Here is an 18,029-nt window from a genome sequence, read left to right as displayed (position 1 = left end):
GATCCCAGTATCCCTCCCACCCCACTCTAATTTTCAATGTGTGGGTCTTAGACAGCTTTTTATTAGAATTATCTCCAAGTGGTTTATATTTTTATTTTATTATAAATGATATTTTAAATTCATATTTATATTTGTTGGTCCCTAATATCTAGAAATACAATTGATTTCTGGTATTGATCTTATACCTTGTTTACTTGCTTAGTCTAATAGCATTTATAGAATCCAGATAATAGTGTCATCTGCAAATAAAAATACTTTCACTCCTTCCTTTCCAATCTAAATGAATTTCTAACTATATATTATGAATTGACTTATTTACTGACTATGCCCTCTAGGACAATGGAGTAAAAGTAATCAAAGCATGCATTCTTGTCTCATTCCCGGTCTTAGGGGAGTATTTAGTTTTCCATAGTAAAGATGATATTAGCTGTTTATTTTTATAGATGCTTTTTATCAAATGGAGAAATTTCCTTCTAATTTCTCTTATTTTCTGAGAGTTTTTTCAGAAACTCTCAATCAGTCAAGAACAAATGTTTTTGCCAAGAACTTTTCCTGCACCATGTGGAAATAAACATATGAATTATCATATGTGCCTTGTTAATGCAGTGAATTTTATTAATTGATTTCCAAATGTTCAACAAATTGTGTATTCCTGAGATAAATATCACTTGGTCATCAGCATTATGTGCTATCTATGTGCCTATGTATATGATTTTCTAAATGTTTTAATTTTGCAACAACTTTCATGAAGCGTATTTGATAGAATTTCTCATAAAGTCTGTATTTAGTTTTTCTCTCAGACTCATGTAAGATAATGTTGGTTGCTGTTTTTCCTCTGTCCTTTCTCCCCTGCCACAGGGAGCTTAGGTTTATTGAGTTACACCCATTGCAATGCTCCTGAGACACTCCCATTCTTCTGTGTTTATCTTTAACCTTTCCTTTGTGCTCTGCTTCCCCTATCTGTTAATCACTTATATCCCCCCAAATCAGACCCTGTGACTTGTAAGGTCAGATCCTTCTAAGGACTCTGAATTTTATATTTGTAAGTGAAATATTGCTTTTCTCTTACCCTGTGTCCTTTGCATAGTTTACTCTAGGGCATTGTCCTTTTTGTATAGACACAGTATGACAGTTAATGCTATGCTTTTGTAACTTGGAAGTTAATGGACTCCGAATAATATTTACTCCCAGGTATCTGTCATATTTACTCGACTTAAGCCTCAGTTGCCCTTAATTCCTAGCACCCCCAAAGTACGGTCTCTACAAAGGGTTTTGGATGGACCCAGGGCAAGCTATAAGCTACCCTGACATCAAAAAGGGACAGGCCAAGCACCATAAAATTTATTATAAGTTAAGAGTACAGTCATGGACAAATTCTGTCATGACCCACAAAGGAGTAACTGGACAAGGACTCTGCTGGGGTTAGGAAGGACTTATAATCTCTTACTGTGTCCATACAAAATGACCAGAAAGATTATTAAGAAGTAAATTTGAGGTGATTATTTTTGGACTAAGGAAAGAAGAAATAGGCCCTTAGATTAAATTCCATCTTTGAGGGGATCTTTCTGGTTATTTTGTATGGACACAGTAAGAGATTATTAAGCTTATAGGATCTCAAACTACAGTGCTTTGGGGACCATATGGGATGATGTCACTCCGGCCCCTCTTTTTTCCTAATTTTTAAATTTAAATTCTTTGTGGTCAGATAATTGGACTTCTTAAATTATTAAGAATGGGGGGGGGCGAGAGGGATAGTACAGCAGGGAGGGCATTTGCCTTGCACATGGCCGACCCAGGTTCTATCCCTAGCATTCCATATGGTCCCCTGATCACTGCCAGGAGTAAATCCTGAGTGCAGAGCCAGGAGTAACCCTTGAACATCACCAGGTGTGACCCCAAAATCCAAAAAAATAATTATCCAGTGACTGGGCACACAGCTCAGTGATAAAGCACTTGCCTTACATGCGTGGGACGCAGGTGTGGGTCCCCCTCACCACACTCAGACAAAAGAATGACCTAAGGGTCGATCTTGGTAATCGTTCCATGTTCTCTCACTGTAAGTCCTACTGCAAACGCCTAAACCCTGAACAGGGTTTCTTCTGCTTGTCACTTTGGGTTAATTTGGTTGTTCAAGTCTTCTATATACTTACTGATTTTCTATATTTTTGTCCTCTCATTTTGTTTCTCTGCCAACTTGATAGTTAATATAGAATTGCCACGTAAAATCATACACAAAGGGGCTAGAACAATAGTACAGTAGGTAGAGCATTTGCCTTGCATGCGGCCAACCCATGTTTGATCACCAGCATCCCATATGGTCCCCTGAGCACTGCCAGGAGTAATTTCTGAGCACAGAGCCATGAGTAACCCCTGAGCATTGCCAGTGTGACCCTAAAATCCAAGAAAAAAAATTAAAAAATCATACATAAAGTGGATATGTGATCATGTGAAATACATATACTTTGTGAAATGATGGTCACAAATAACACAGCATCAACTTGTCTAGCCCATGTGTGTGTGTGTGTGTGTGTGTGTGTGTGTGTGTGCACACGCACACACACAAATACTGAAACTCTCCCCTGTAGCAAGTTTCAAATGCGTAACACAGTGATATTATAGAGATATTACAGCATAACACGGACACACAGTGACCCCAGAACCTGTGCATCTCAGGCCTGGCGATTCGGCTGCTCAGTCCCACTTTGTCTAATCTCAGCGTGTTAATCCCTTTTTCAATTTTCTTCTGTCTTTATTTCTACCTATATGCCACTGTGGTCGAAGAGGATGCTTGATACAACTTCCATATTGTTAAATGTAGTAAGACTGACCTTGTGACCTACCCATCATCTATCCTGGGTCTGTTTCAGGCAAACTTGAGAAGAAGGTATGTTTCGTTGCTTTTTTTTATTTTAATGAATCACCGTGGGACACAGTTGCAGATTTACAAACTTGCATGATCACGTTTCAGTCATACAATGTTCATTTCAGTCATATGTTTGAGTACCCATCTCTCTACCCGTGCCAATTCTCCATACCAATGTTTCCAGTGCTCCTCCCCCCCACCCTCTTTGCTGCCTGTATGGCCTCTTTCTCCCTCCTTCTCGGTGTTACGGTTTGCAACACAGGTACTATCTGTTGCTTTTTGAGGCGATATTCTGTGCTCGTCTGTCCAGGGCAGCTGATGTAATGTGTAGTTTGAGGCTGATATTTTTCCTATTTATTTTATGCAGGATCAATCCATCAATGAAAGAGTGGTATTAAAAGCCCACTAATATTATTATTTATTAACTGGTTATTTTCCTTTTAGGCCAGGTAATAACTGCTTTATCTAGAGATGTCTCTATATATTCACAGTAATTACTGAAAGATAATGACTTTCTCTAGTGCAACTTTATTATTTCCAGACTTTAGTTATACCTTTGTCTCTAATTCTCTTAAGCTGTTCCTCGGTGAATTAAAGATTTTCTGTAGTAGAATGTCTGATTCTTTTTGTCTTCTATGTCTCCGCTGTATGATTCTGTCTTGGGGTTGCTATGGATCTTATATAAACTTCTTAGAGCCCTGACAATCTATTTTAGGCTGAAAATAACTTGATCACAGGCACAAGATTTACCTTTTCACTTCCCCACCCCATATCCTACCATCTGTGTTTTTGAAGACACATTTGTAAATGAAGTGTCATTAAAAATCCCACTTCTTACACGGTATTTTATACTGTGTCTCCAGGGGACCAAGAGATAGTACAGTGGTGAAGGTGTTTGCCTTGAATGCTGCTGACCCAGGTTTGATCTCTGGTACCACAGGCGATCCCCCAAACCCACCAGGGTTGATCCCTGAGTAAGCCCCTCTGCATAGCCAGGTGTGGCTCAAAAACAAACAGAAGAATTTATGTTGTGTCTTCATTAACAAATTTCTATAACTAGAGGTTTTTATTATTATTATTATTATTATTATTATTATTATTGGTTTTTGGGTCACACCTGGCGATGCACAGGGGTTACTCCTGGCTCTGCACTCAGGAATTACTCCTGGCGGAGCTCAGGGGACCATATGGGATGCTGGGATTTGAACCCGAGTGGGCCGCGTGCAAGGCAAACGCCCTACCCGCTATGCTATCACTCCAGCCCCTAACTAGAGGTTTTTAATACCTTTGTCCATTAATCTAGAGTAGAAACTCCCAGATTTATTCAGTCTACTTCCTCCTTTCCAGCACTGTAGCACTGATGTCCCGTCGTTCATCGATTTGCTGGAGCGGGCACCAGTAACATCTCCATTGTGAGACTTGTTATTGTTTTTGGCATATCAAATACGCTACGGGTAGTTTGCCAGGGTCTGCCGTGTGGGCGGGATATTCTCGGTAGCTTGCCAGGCTCTCTGAGGGGGATGGAGAAATCGAATCCAGGTCAGCCACGTGCAAGGCAAACGCTCCAGTCCCCTCCTTTCCAGAAAAAACAAAATTATTCAATGCCCTACTGGAAATGTACCTTCTTTAGATGAACAAACAGAAAGTGTCCCCCCTCCCCAATTGCACCTAAGGCTAGATCCTTCCAGCAACTGCCCCCAACACAGAGACTGTGTCACCCACTTTGGGATACAACTCACTTTAAACAACTCACTTATTCCCATATTAGAGTGTTTTAAGACTATAACTTTGGCTGTATACTGAACTTTACCAGAGTGTTTGTGTTTTAACATTATGAACTAGTGTTTCATATCAGTTTGAAGGATGATATCAGTTTGAAGAATGCCAAATGAAAAATATTTTGAGCTATTTGATTACAATGTACCTTTGCCTCTGTTTTTCAGGCTTGCTTTTCTTTAATCTTCTTGGGCCTTTGAATACTCATCAAATATAGAAAAAAAAATCAGACACTACTCTTTTTTTAAAATCATTTATTTTATTGAATCACCACAGACACTACTCTTTAAGTAATGTTTTGCTCTTCCATCTCTGGGGACTCCAGATTCATCTGCATTAACTTGTTGCTTTTGTCCCACAGTTCACTGGGACCTTGTTCACTTTTAGATTCCTGTTTTGCTCTGTTTTGATTTTGGAAACTTTTACGGTTCCTGTTTACACTTTTATTGCTCCTATTTACACAAATAAATACATGCCTCCTTTTGGGGCTGGAGCGATAGCACAGCGGGTAGGGCATTTGCCTTGCAGGCGGCCGACCCAGGTTCGATTCCCAGCATCTCATATGGTCCCCCGAGCATCGCCAGGAGTCATTCTTGAGTGCATGATCCAGGAGTAGCCCCTGTTCAATTCCCAGCATCCCATATGATCCCTGAGTACAACCAAGAGTAATTCACAGGAGGAAGCCATGTGCAACGCTGGGCGTGATCCAAAAATAAATAAATACATACATAAATACATAAAATACATGCCTCCTTTCATTTATAATGTCTCATCTGCCATTTGTCTCACCTGGTGTAACTTCTCATCTCAGATGTAGTTTTTTGTCCTTGAATTTTAACTGTGGGTTTTGTGGGGGTTTCTTTCTGAGAACTTGGGACTTCCAGCTGGGACTTAGGAGGCCCAGCGGCCACTTCTGGCAGTTCTAGGCCAACCAGGCCAGTGGTTCATGCAAGAGCCTGAGGATGTGGCACCGCCCAGGTCCTGGGGACCTCCAGGTCCACACCCAGTACTGCTTCCGGCCTAAAAGGCTGCACCTGGCAATGCTCTGAGGACTGTGTGGTGCTGCAGAATCGAACCCGGGTCAGTACCTGCAAGTCATGTGCCCCACTGCCTCTATTACCTCCCCTGCCCAACTGCCGATTTACTGTACCTTCTGGAATTCTCCTTCTTTTTCAATGTAAAGAATAACTGATGCTAACACTTCTGGCTCCCTCGTCTGCTCATTTTAATGCCGGAGTCCGTGTGGGGTCTGATCTGGGAGATCAACGCTCGTTCCTGACTATCACAGCATTTCCTTTCTTCTTGAGAGTTTGGTGATTGGTTTCGGATGCCAGACTTGGTGGATTTTTTCCTTTTTGGGGTGAACGCCATTGTGTTCCTATAAATATTCTTGAGCTTCATTCTGGGAGGCAGTTCTGTTCACTGCAAACAGTCCCACCTTTTTTGATCTTGCTAGTTAGAGGCCAGAGAGATAGCACAAGGCCTAGGGCACATACCTGGCCTGTGGCCAGCCCCAGCTCGATCCCTGGGACCACACGCTCCCCTAACCATGGACGGCTACAGCCCTGGAGCCCCCCGGCCCAAGCACGGCTGGGGCAGCCCATCACCCTTAGCCATGTAGAGCCTGAGCAGCATCTAACCCGAGAATCAGTGGGAATTCCACCTCGCCCCAGATAAGGAGATACGAAAGATTTGCTAGTTGGGACCAGAGATGCATTACTTCTCGAGTCATTAATTCCCTGGCACTAAGTCCCCCACTTGAGAACTCTGCCCGGCTCTGTCTGGCCAGTGGGAGGAGTTTCTCCCCACCCACCCCGGGCCAGTGGAGCTCCGCATCCTCAGGGCTGCATCTGTGTCCAGGCCCAGCCGGGCCCCTGTCCATCGTGCACTTGTGTCCTCTGCTGAGAAGCTGGAAAGGAGCCCCGTTTTCCTTGGAGTTCCCCCTCCAGGAGCCTTCTCCTACCTTTCCCCCGGCTCTCTGGTCTCCCCGGCCTCACAGCTGTCTCTGCATCTTAAAGAGACACAGACGCCCCACCCACACCCTTACCTTTCAGGTGGTCTGGGCGTGGGGACCTCCTTTGCTTCCTCTCTTTAGTGCTTGCCTTTATTGCCAGTTTTATGAACCGTTTTAATATACTTTATCATTGTATTTTGCCTTTTGCTTTTTGGGTCACACCCGGCAATGTACAGGGATTACTCCTGGCTCTGCACTCAGGAACTACTCCTGGCGGTACTTGGGGGACCATATGGGATGCTGGGAATTGAACCGGGTTGGTCACATGCAAGGCAAACGCCCTACCCACTGTGCTACCGCTCCAGCCCCCTTTATCTTTTGTTTGTTTGTTTGTTTTATATATTTTAGTTTTCTTGACCGCATCTGGTTGTGCTCAGAGCTGACTCTGAGCTCAGAGATTACTCCTGGTGGGGGACCATATGAAATGAGGGGACCACATGGGATGCAGGGGATCGAACCTGAGTTGGCTGTGTGCAAGGCAAGGATTCTGCCCACATTACTATTTCTCCAATCCTTTTATAAAGCACCTTTTTGATTGTTTATGGTTTAAGAGAAATATTCCCTGGTTATTCTGTATCTTCAAAAGAAGCAGAGGCCCAGATATCATTTTAGCTCTATTTTCTTTACTAACTCACTGATTTTTAACTACCAGTTTATCAGGAAAAATGTTAAAAGAGGGGCTGGAACAATAGCACAGCGGGTAGGGCGTTTGCCTTGCACGCGGCTGACCCGGCTTCGATTCCCAGCATCCCATATGGTCCCCTGAGCACCGCCAGGGATAATTCCTGAGTGCAGAGCCAGGAGCAACCAACCCCTGTGCATCGCCGGGTGTGACCCAAAAAGCAAAAAAAAAAAAAAAAAAAATGTTAAAAGAAATTATTTGAGTGTCTGTGCATTTGATATGGACTTGAGGCGTACATAAGAAAGACTGTGGACATTGAGGCAATGTTTTCAGAACTGACAAGAAGACATGGTGGAAGGCAGATAACTAAATGTTTGCATTGAATCCTAAAGATTTTTTTTATAAAAAAGAAGATATTTTTGACAAAAGGTATAGAATCCACTATTCCAAACAGTAAGCGACATTGTGTGTTGGGTGGTGGGGGAAATCTGAAGAAGCTGGGGTGTGGGGAGAAGGCTTGAGTTGGAGCGATCAATGTCCTTGGGCATTCAGTGATGACCCAGTGAAAGGATGCCATCCTCAGGTGAGCCAGCCAGTCCTGGAGGCGTCAAAATCTGCTTGGTGTAAGTCTCAGTGTTGGCAGCAGGGGGCAGCAACAGCAGGTGTTTGGAATATTTCCCACCCAGAGCCGGGGGGGAAGTTCCTCCCTAAGGAGCACTTAGGATTCTGCCTTCACCAACAGAGAGCAGCTCTTTGCAGACGCCGGGGAAATAAAACTAGCCCTGACTCGATAGGTCAACCAAGATCCACCTTCTTGCTAAGAGAAAAGCTAGACAAGGCAGCAGTGATGCCTTTATTTCCCTGGTGAAAGAATAAAAATTACTAACTCGAGCACCTATGTAGTTGTCAGAACAGTGTGTGTGTGTGTGTGTGTATGTGTGTGTGTGTGTGTGTGTGTGTGTGTGGTGTGTAATTTTCTTAACAGCATGAAGACGCGGGTGTGAGGATTACCGTTCACATTTTAGAAAGTGGGTCCAACTTAGTTACTAAAATACTAAATTACAGAAACCCAAAACTTAGAGGCCGCTAAGTGTGGTCACTCGACCTCATACCTCTTCATCCTCAGCAATGGAAAACAAATTATCTAATGCTTCCTTTTCAGCAGGTCTGACTTTAGGGGAGAGACTCTCCAAACAATAATAGTGAGTTTTGTTGAAATCTTGTATGCAATCAAAGTGAAAGTAAAGTGAAATTTATTAGTTACACAGGTGGGGGGGGGCTTAGGGTGGGGGGGCTAGGGGTGTGGGGGGGTTGGGGTGTGAGGGGGCGGGGTGGAGCTATACTGGGATTCTTGGTGGTGGAATATGAGCACTGGTGAAGGGATGGGTATTCGAGCATTGTATAACTGAGATTTAAACCTGAAAACTTTGTAACTTTGTAACTTTCCACAATAAAAAATTAAAAAAAAATAAAGTCTAATTATAAAGGTAAAAAAAATAAATAAATAAAGTCTAATAAAAAAAAAAAAAGAAAGTGGGTCCAAAAGAATACAGCCTGTGTCACCATACTATAAGCAAGCAGCAGTATAATTGGAGCGAGCGAGCAATCAAGTGAGCGAGTGAGCGAGAGAGAGAAAGAGAGAGAGAGAGAGAGAGAGAGAGAGAGAGAGAATGTGTGTTGCATGTACCCACCCATATGCACTCTTGCTTTTCAGTGCAAAGTTTCTGAGAGTCTCTTTGATTCAAGATGTAGAACTTGTAGGTGTTCATCTTTTTTCTATTCTTTCATTTTCTTTCCTTTTTTTCTTTTTTTAAGCACACACTTTAAGATCTGGGCCACAGAGATAGTACAGGCACAAGGCATGTACTTTGCATGTACTGAATTCTCGGTCCCGCAGATAGTCCCCTGAGTACCTCTAGGAATGACCCCCTGAGCACAAAACCAGGAGTAAGCCTTGAGCACAGCCAGGTATGGCACCCACCAATCCCCGAAATCCCAAATTAAAACACTGGACAGCAGGGGGGGAAATTGTTTGGTTTGGCTGGAGTAACATTAAAGTAATGTAAAATATAGTCCTGATTGTGAGCTGTCCATCCTGGGTTCGAGACAAGTGGGCTTTTTTTTTTCTTTTTGGGTTACACCCAGTGATACTCAGGGGTTACTCCTGGCTCTGCACTCAGGAATCACTCCTGGTAGTGCTCAAGGGACTACATGGGATGCTGGGAATCGAACCTGGGTCGGCCGCGTGCAAGGCAAACGCCCTCCCCGCTGTGCTATTGCTCCAGCCCGACAATCAGGCTTCACACGAGCACGTTGATAAAATGATTTTAGTCTGTGGGACCAAAGAGTAAAAACTCAAGTTTGTATTTCTGCTGATTTTCTTTTACCCGTCATTTGACGTTATGATACTGGAGAAAAGTTAAGTCCACAAAAGATCGGAATTTAAAAAATTCCAGCATTACAATAGTGGTTCTTCACCACAAGCTTGAGAAAAACTGCAGTAGCGTTTAGGGGGACTGAAACAGGCAAGTTTGTGAGATCTTAGCCACATTCCTTCCACGAGGAAATAAACATTCATCCCAATTACTAAAATATGGAAGAAAACCCCTCCTTTATGTCTTCCAACGGGCTCCCTGGGTAGGCATGACTAAAACAAAGTGAAGAAGGGGGTGTGTGCAAGGGAAGGAGCGGAAGAAAGGGGCATGGGAGGAGGGAAGCTAGGGGGTGGAGAGAAAGGAGAGATCTTGATTAAGCCTAGGACTCCTTCACTTCTTGGCCCTGGGCCAGATCACTGCAAAGCATTCAGGAAATGCACAAAATTAAGAAGAAGCAGATGGCATATGGAATTTTTTTAAACGCCTGTGTGGGGGTATTTCTAATGCATCTTTTTTGCACGTACATTTGAGACAATGAAGGATCCTCCAGCACGGCTTCCTGGCGAATTGAACTCCAGTGCATCACCAGGAAAAATACCTGATTTTCTGCTGAAAGATGAGCCCTGGGCTCCCCTCCAGCCTTGACATCACAGGTGCTATTTCAAAATAGTTTCAGAAAAAATTCTTCTAGACATGACATGTCTCAAAGGGAAACAAAGAATCCAACCAAAAAAAAAAAATAATAATGAAAGGAACTCATTAAGGCATAAAAAAAAATTCTTTTAATGGAGTGTGGAGTTTGTTAGAATCAAAGCAGGGAGAAAAGACAGTGCTCTTTGTTCCCTGGCCGGTGTCTCCCTTCCTGGGGACAGCGTGTTTGGATTCGGGGGACCCCACTCAGCCTTGCGCAAGCACGGGGGAGCTGCTCTTCCTGGTGTCACGGTTCCCCGGGAGGGGTTTCCAGCTCTCCCCAAATCTCTTCTCTGCTCCTGCTCTGTATTTAAACGGCACTTCTTGGGCTCAGGAATCGTCCTATTAAAAAAATCTGCCCTCAACATGGAGAGGATCATGCTAAGTGAAATGAGTCAGAAGGAGAGGGACAGACATAGAAGGACTGCACTCATTTGTGGAGTATGGAATAACATAACATGAGGCTGACACCCAAGGATGGTAGAGACAAGGGCCAGGAGGATTGCCCCATAGTTGGAAGCCTGCCTCATGAGCAGGGGTGAGAAGGCTGTTGGAATAGAGAAGGAATCACTAAGTCAGTGATGGTTGGAGGGATCGCTCGGGGTGGAAGATGTGTGCCGAAAGTAGATAAAGAACCAAACATGATGGCCTCTCAGTATCTGTGTTGCAAACCATAATGCCCCAAAGTAGAGAGAGATGGGGGGAAATTGTCTGCCATAGAAGCAGGGAGAGGGTGGGAAAGGGGGTTATACTGGGGACATTGGTGGTGGGGAATGTGCACTGGTAGAGGGATGGGTGTTTGATCATTGTATGATTGAGACTCAAACATGAAAGCTTGCAACTCTATCTCACAGTGATTCAATAATAATAATAATAATAATAATAATAATAATAATAATAATCACTGTCACTGTCATCCCGTTGTTCATCGATTTGCTTGAGCAGGCACCAGTAACGTCTTGCATGTGGCCAACCCAACCCAGGCTCGATTCCTCCATCCCTCTCAGAGAACCCTGTAAGCTACCAAGGGTATCCCGCCCACAATAATAATAATAATAATTATTATTTTTTTTTTAAAATCTGTCCTCGGCGCTTCCTAAGAGGTGGCCACCATCCCCTGCTGGAAGGCCCCGTGGCCACACACAGACCCCTCATGAAGCCTAAGACCATCAAAAAAAGCACCAAGAAGTCCATCCGGCACCAGTCCAACTGCCATGTCAAGAGTCAGCCAAACTGGCAGGAGCCCAGAGACGTTGACAACTGGGAGCACCGATGCCCAGCACCAGTTATGGTAGCGCCAAGAAGACGAAGCCCAGGGCACGCAGTGGCTTCCGGGAGTTCCTGGCCCGAGGCGTCCGGGAGCTTGGGGTGCTGCTGATGTGCAACAAATCATCCTGTGCTGAGGTGGCTCACAGGCCTCCCCCAAGAATCACAAAGCAACTGTGGCATGGGCAGCCCGATCAGAGACGCCAATCCCAATGCCAGGCTGCACAGCGAAGAAAACAAGTAGACGGGCGTTGGGCGCACTATATTGTGTTAATAAAACCGTAAGACTGCAAAACCAAAAATCCCAAATGGGCTGGAGCAATAGTACAGCAGGCGGGGCGCTTGCCTTGCCCTCAGCTGGCCCGGGTCCCATTTCCGGCACCCAGAGGGTCCCCTAAAGCCCCGCCAGGAGTGATCCCTGAGTGCAGAGCCGGGAGGAAGCCCTGAGCACTGCCAGGTGAGGCCCTGGCAATAGAAGGGTCCGTGCATCGGAGTTGAACAATCAGTCGTGTCCAGCCGTGTGTGAGACCCTCAGGGCCCCTCTGCAGAACCTGACTGCAGGCAGTGCAGGTGGGGGGGTGGTTGCCAAGCACCCAGCCCTGGGAGCCCCCCTCGAAGAGGAGACCCAGAAGGATCCGGGAAACGATGCGGATATTTATTTGGTACTTAGGTGCCTCTATTGGGTGGCGTGGGGTTCAGCAGGGAGCTGCCTCCGGAGGGAAAAGAGAACGTGAGGGGTTTCGGTCTAAGGTCACAGCATGACACAGAGAGGGGGTGGGGTACTAGAAGGCAGCCCAGCAGGACGAGAAATGGGAACCTGGCTCGCTGCACCTCGACCCTGGCGCATGCGTGTACGGCCCATGGGATGCCAGGTGCTTCTGGCCTGATCTGCGTGGGCGTGCAGAGACGGGGCCAAGCTTCACTCTGGGGGGCCGCCTCCGTCCATCCCTTCAGCTCCAAACCAAGTGTGTGGATGTATTGGTTCTATTGTTTGGGTTTGGGGCCCACACTTGGCAGCCCTCAGGGCTCGCTCCAGGCTCTGCGCACAGAGATCACTGCTAAGGATGCTCTTCGCCGTGGGATGCCAGGGGAGGAGCCCCGCTCTGCCCCCGGGGCAAGGCAAGTGTTATATTATCTCTGCCGCCCTGAAGTGGGGAATCCTGAGGAGAGGGGGTGTCAGGCTTTGCCCCACGGATTTAGAAACTCTGTTTGTTATTGGGTTGAGAATGGAGGGATCCAGCAGAACACGGAGGTCTGCTGGGAGCCTTTCACTTCTGCTTCCAGCTGCGGAGAGCCCAAGGCCTGGACAGCTGCCCCAAGAGGGTGTTCCTGATACTTTTATTCAGCATGAACCAGCCCCCCGCTCTCACATTTGGGGACACTGGTCATCTGCCTGAGTCACCCCACAGCCAGCTCCCTCACAACCAGAGTCAGCCCTGGCCTGGACCCTGCAGAATTACTCGGGGTGGCCATCTTGAGCTGATTTGTCCAGCCCAAACTGGCCCGTGCCTTCCCAGGAGACCCCAGTCAGGGGTTTTTTACCCGCCAGACTCCCATTCTGCCTCCTAGCCACCCTGCCGCTGTGCATGGCCCTTCCCCGGGGCCTCTCCCTGGGACCCTGAGATTCCTTTCCTGCTAAAAAAAGTCCTTCAGAGATGACCGACTGGCTCTCTGACCAGAAGGAAAAAGTTATTGCTGCTTACTGGATGGAGGAAGCAACTGAGCTGTACAAATGCACACTGGTGTCATTTCCCCTGAGTCCTCCGGCCAGGCTGGGGGCATCCCTTGACCATGCTCAGTTCTCTGGGCTGCGTCTCTGCAGCTGATGGTGCTCATGGAAAATCATAAACGATAAGTTACTTCCGCACAGGGAGGAGACCAAGAGGGGATAAGCAGCTACAGCTCCACCAGGCTGCCCCAATCTGCAAAAACAAAACCAAAAAACAAACAAACAAAAAACCCCAGGGCGAGTGCCCATGAAAAGCACCCAAACTCTTGGTACTGAGCTCCTGGCAGATGAGTTAGTACCCAAGGCAGAGGAAACCAAGGCAGGGGAAAGGGGTGAGAGCAGGGTACATCTGCAGGGTCCAGAGTTTGAAAATCTGCATGAAAAAAAAAATATATATATATACATATATATATATATTGCTTTTTGGGTCACACCTGGCAATGCACAGGAGTCATTTCTGACTCTGCACTCAGGAATTACTCCTGGTGGTGCTCAGGGGACCATATGAGATGCTGGGGATCGAACCCGGTTGGCTGCGTGCAAGGCAAATGCCCTACCCACTGTGCTATCACTCCAGCCCCCAAATCTGTATTTTTAAAAGAGTTTCCTAGACAATTCTAAGCTGCAGCCAGGGCTGAGCCACTGTTCTAGAATACGATTCATAACAATATGTGGAGGGGGGTGGGGATAGGGGATAGAGACTCCCTCAGAGTCCACTTCCACAGGGACAAGGCCCCAGGAGGCTTTGCTGGAGCCAGCACAGAGTTTTTGGGCCAGTGGGTCTGGGATGGAGCTGAGAACCTGCCTTGGACAAAGTCCCCCGGAGGGTAATGCCGCCGTTGCCGCCACTGCTGAGCTGAAACCCGGCATTGAGAACCACTGGCCGAGCGTCAACTTGTCAGCATTGCCTGTCCCTGGTGTGTCAACGGCAGCCTCTGCAGAAGACTGGGCATGCACCGGTGAGGAAGGAGGCTGCTCTGGTTCAGAACCCAAGTGACAGAGACCGACAGCATAGAGGACCCCTTCCATGCACGCTCTCCCTCTGCCGTCAAGGACAGGAAGAGGGGCTGGAGCGATAGCACAGTGGGGAGGGCATTTGCCTTGCACGTGGCCGACCCGGGTTCGATTCCCAGCATCCCTTATGGTCCCCTGCACACCACCAGGGTTAATTCCTGAGTGCAGAGCCAGGAGTAACACCTGAGCATCGCTGGGTATGACCCAAAAAGCAAAAAAGAAAGGACAGGAAGAAGGTACCAACACAGAAAGCAGGATGCAGAAGCTGATGATGTACGTTCCTTTCTCGGCGGAGAGAGAAGCGTGGAGAAACTTATTCTCTCCAGCCCATTTCTGGAGTGCAGCTCTCCACAGGCAATCGGGGCTCTATTATTAGCCAGCGGCGGGCCAGCAAGCGGGGCGAGAGCTGTGTGTGAGGAGGTCTGCAGTGTGTCGGGGCCTCTCTGAAGCTTGTCGGCTCCTCCACGTCACCTTATAGGGAAACTGCCAGCACGTCGGCCCCAGCAGGCCTTGGAGAATGCACTGACCTCAGAGGAAAGGCAGCAGGGCCCTGGAAAGAGCCAGGGCTGGGGCCTGGCTTCATCCCCCCTCCCCTCTGTGGTGCCCCAATTCCATCCCTTGAGGATAAACTGAGTCTAGGGCCAGGAAAGGCCTCGAGGACTGGGAGGAAAGAGATATGAGCAGGTACGGATCCCAGAGAGGGCCCCGAGAGAAGGGGGGAGGGGGGTAGGAGGCGGGGAGGGGGTGTGAGAAATTCAGGGATGGTCAGTGTGGCTGCAGGGGCTTAGGGACATGCGCGATGGACGGTCCAGACAAGCAGCTCCAGGTGACCCCTGAATGCAAGTAGACAAGAATCACCCACAAACTCTTCCTCACCCAATCTGTTGGCCAAATGCAAACACGTTGACCTGGTGCAAGTGCTAAGGGAAAATTGTCGGACACCCACCAAGCCCCCGGCCGAGCTGCCTCCATCCCCAGAGGACAAGAGTGATGCCAAAGGCCTCGAAAAGGATGCTGAGCTGTGGAAGTGTGTTGGGGTCAGGAGGTAGGGGCTGGTGCCCCATCACCTGGGAGCCTTATTTATTTATTTCCGTGTCGGAGGCCACATCTGGCGGTGCTGAGGGCTTATTCCTGGTTGTGCTGCACTCAGGAATCACTTTGTGGCCACACTCCAGGGACCATGTGGGGGGCTGGGGATGGAAACCCAGATTGGTCACACACCAGGCAACGGCTGTACTATCTTTCTGGCCCGACCCATGAGCTTTCAATGTAAAACACATTGGCCGGAGAGATAAAAACACCGGGCAGTGGGGCTGGAGCGATAGCACAGCGGGTAGGGCATTTGCCTTACATGTGGCTGACCCGGGTTCGATTCCCAGCATCCCATATGGTCTCCTGAGCACCGCCAGGGGTAATTCCCGAGTGCAGAGCCAGGAGTAACCCCTGTGACTCAAAAAGCAAAAACAAACAAAAAAAAAACACCAGGCGGGAGAGATAGTACAGTGGGGAAGGCACTTACCTTGCGTGAAACCCAGTCGACAGTTCAACTCCCCAACCCCCCTCTCCCTCCACCTCACCTCACCCCTGTCTCCAATGTGTAAATAAAAACAGTTCAGCTGATAAATTTCCTGTTTCCCCAGGGAACCATATGTGGTGCTGGGGATTGAGTCCAGAGTCAGCTGCGTGCAAGGCCAGTGCCCGCCCCGCCGTGCTCTTTCTCCGGCCCTGAACCCTTACTAAAGGGCCAGTTAGGTGCATCCACACAATTGTACAACCATCGCCACCTGGTACCCGGGGCTTCGGACTGTTTAAATGGCAATTTCAAATGCAGATTTCTTCTATTAAAGCCACAGACAGCCTTCTTTTTGAGGTCCATAGGGTTGAGCTCCCAGGCTGATAAGGACCTAAAAGAAAATAAACTAAGGAGAAGAGCAGGGCAGAGCGAGTGTCTGGGCTCTAGCGACCTCCAGCACCATAGGGCAAAAGCAGCATCGTGTTCTCCAGCCCTGGCATTGAACCAGTGGCCCAGCTGGCTGAGACCACCAGACCCGAGAGCCTCAGACCCCCTGAATACCGCCTAGTAGACCCCCCACCCCGAAAAATCAATCAGCATTCCTCAAACCCATTCGGAAGGATGAAGGGAAGAGCTCAGTGGACAGGGAGGGACTCAAGGTGGGAATTCTGCAGGCTGCATGCTGGACCAGTCTGCCTCAGTTTCCCCAGGCAAGGTGGAGAAAGTGAACGGGTCACAAGGTGCTTGGAATGTTCAGGAAAAATAGGGGACGAGGGGCATCCCGTTGGTGTGGCTGAATGAAAGCAGGGGATGATTGGAAATAAGGGAGGCGGCAGCCACCTGCTGTGGGAGGGTCCGAGCCGGGGCCCCGGGGCCAGGCCCCTAAGCAGCCGTTGCAGACCCGCCTGGGGGACACAGCTTCTGAGAAGCTCCGGGCCGGAAGAGAAGCGGAGAGTAGACATGACCAGGGAGGTAGAGTGCCTGGTGGGCAGTGAGACCCCCGAGTGCTAAGCCAGGGGAGTCCTGAGTGGGGCGTGAGCCTGGGGCAGCCAGAGGTCATTCACAGACCACAGAGACTCATCAAGGTACCGAATCCCTGAAGACCTCGGGCTTGGGGTGGGGGGGTTGGGGGGAGTTATAAATAGGAAAGCACCACTAATAATAATAACAACAAAGTTATAAATAGGAAAGCACCGCTAATAATAATAATAACAAAGGCGGCCGGGCCCCAAGCGCCTCCTGGGAACTGGAGATCATGAAACTGAGCTTGGGTAGGAAAATTCTTCCAGCAAATGCCAACAGTTTGATGGTTTCCAGCGGCTCAACGGAGCGCCGAGGCCAGACTGTCTAAAGTTCCTGTGAGATCACGCCTCGCTCCTTCCCGTCCGCCATCCTCCTCCTCACCCAAGCTGTTCTTGGCGCTCCCACGGGGGCCTGCCAGCCGCAGATGGGCTCTATCCTGAGCCTCTATCTCCAGAACCTTCCCTGACATCCTCTCGGCCTTTCCTCTGATGCCCCCTCCTTTGTCTATCTTTACCCTTGGCACAGACCCTCTTCTCTCTCTCTCTCTCTCTCTCTCTCTCTCTCTCTCTCTCTCTCTCCTCTCCCCCCCCGCTGTCCCCCACCCTGCCAACTCTTCCTCCTCTTTTCTCTTCCCCCACCTCCTTGCTCAGTGTCCCGGCCAGCAGGTCGTGTGGCTGCTCATGCCAGGATAACTTCCTGCTTTAAGGGGGGGGCACATCCCCACTGTTGAGTCCCTGTTCCTTAGCCCAGCACAGGTGATTCACTTCTCCAGGCTCACCCGTGAGCAAATACATCCCAGACGATCAGCTTTGGGAAAAGTGGGGCTCAGGCCTGTCCCCCCCACCCCCAGTGATGACCCACCACCACTACCACCTCTCACCAGCTCAGACCTGCTGAGTCTTCGTTGTTTTGCTTTGGGGCCACACCCAGCAGTGCTCAGGGCTAACTTACTAGGCTCTGGGTTCAGGAATCACTCCTGGGGGGTGGGGGTAGGATGCTGGGAATGGAACTTGGGTCAGCCGCATGCAAGGCGGCTACTCTGTTGTGGCCCCCCCTTGCTGGGTGTTTGGATTGGGGCTGGGGGAGGCCAGGTCGGGACTGAGTTGGTATCGCAGGGCAGGTGATGTTCGGTCTCTGCTCTTTG

The sequence above is a fragment of the Sorex araneus genome, chromosome 2, assembly GCF_027595985.1.
Source record: "Sorex araneus isolate mSorAra2 chromosome 2, mSorAra2.pri, whole genome shotgun sequence".
In the NCBI taxonomy this organism is placed as follows: Eukaryota; Metazoa; Chordata; class Mammalia; order Eulipotyphla; family Soricidae; genus Sorex; species Sorex araneus.
This window is presented reverse-complemented; position numbering follows the sequence as displayed.